This window comes from Anomaloglossus baeobatrachus, chromosome 5 (assembly GCF_048569485.1).
Source record: "Anomaloglossus baeobatrachus isolate aAnoBae1 chromosome 5, aAnoBae1.hap1, whole genome shotgun sequence".
NCBI lineage: Eukaryota > Metazoa > Chordata > Amphibia > Anura > Aromobatidae > Anomaloglossus > Anomaloglossus baeobatrachus.
This window is the reverse complement of record NC_134357.1, coordinates 493,399,823-493,400,684: the sequence shown is the minus strand read 5'-3', so window position 1 is coordinate 493,400,684 and position 862 is coordinate 493,399,823. Positions and strand designations below refer to the sequence as shown.

The following is an 862-nucleotide window of genomic DNA, read 5'->3' as shown; positions in this document are numbered from 1 at the left end:
AAGTATACATGTTTTGTATCTACGAATTCGCACCGGCCTGAGGCATCATAATGCCGGCTCACTTTTACCAAATTGTAAACATGGTGACAGAAAAAAAGCAAAAAAAACCGCCTAAATTGTGGAATTTCATTTTTAAATTACAATTTCTCCACTTTTGGATTTTTTTTCCCCCATTTTCCAGTACATTATATGGAAAAAATGAGTGATGTCATCAAAAGTACAACACACGGCCCTCACGTGGAAAAATCAATACGTTAGGGCTTTTGGAAGAAGAGGACGAAAAACGAAAAGGAAATAAAGCAAAATGGCCATGGCTTGAAGGGGTTAACAAGGCCAGAAATGTTCTTACCTCAAAAATTGACGAAAAAAAAATACATTTGCGTTAATAAATGCGTCAAAATATGGAACGCTTCACGAATTTGCGTGTCATCCTTGCGCAGGGGCCATGCTGATCTTCTTTGTATCGTACCAAGTTTAGTAAATGTGCTGCCAAAAGCAAAGTATACGTGCTGCCAAAGCAAGCTCAAACTGATTTCCGACCTGACCGCTATATATAGGCCTAAAAAAATGGGATATTTTAACTTAGGGACATCATTTTATTTATTTTTTTAATTTATTTATTTTTTTACAGTAAATTCTGAAAGATTTTAGGTAATATCCTATTAATGAAGAAATCAAACTGTAAAAAAGCTAATTAGGGAAAAAATAAGAGATATGGTTCAATAATTCAATATGCAAATTAGATCCACACTGCAGAGCATGCTGGGAGGAAGTGAGGGGGCAGCTTTTGCCTGTGATAGATGTTGTAGTATAAGTGGGAAACAAAGAGGGACATTACTACTGTGTTGGGGGATGGAAGGGG

General features: G+C 36.4%; 1 non-coding gene across 1 annotated transcript; it reads right to left on the bottom strand.

The window, feature by feature from the left end:
• Positions 1-395: 395 nt before the first annotated feature.
• On the bottom strand, positions 396-499 carry LOC142313564 (U6 spliceosomal RNA). Its single transcript, XR_012754558.1, has one exon. It is a non-coding gene; the product is annotated as a U6 spliceosomal RNA (small nuclear RNA).
• Between the last annotated feature and the right edge of the window lie 363 nt (positions 500-862).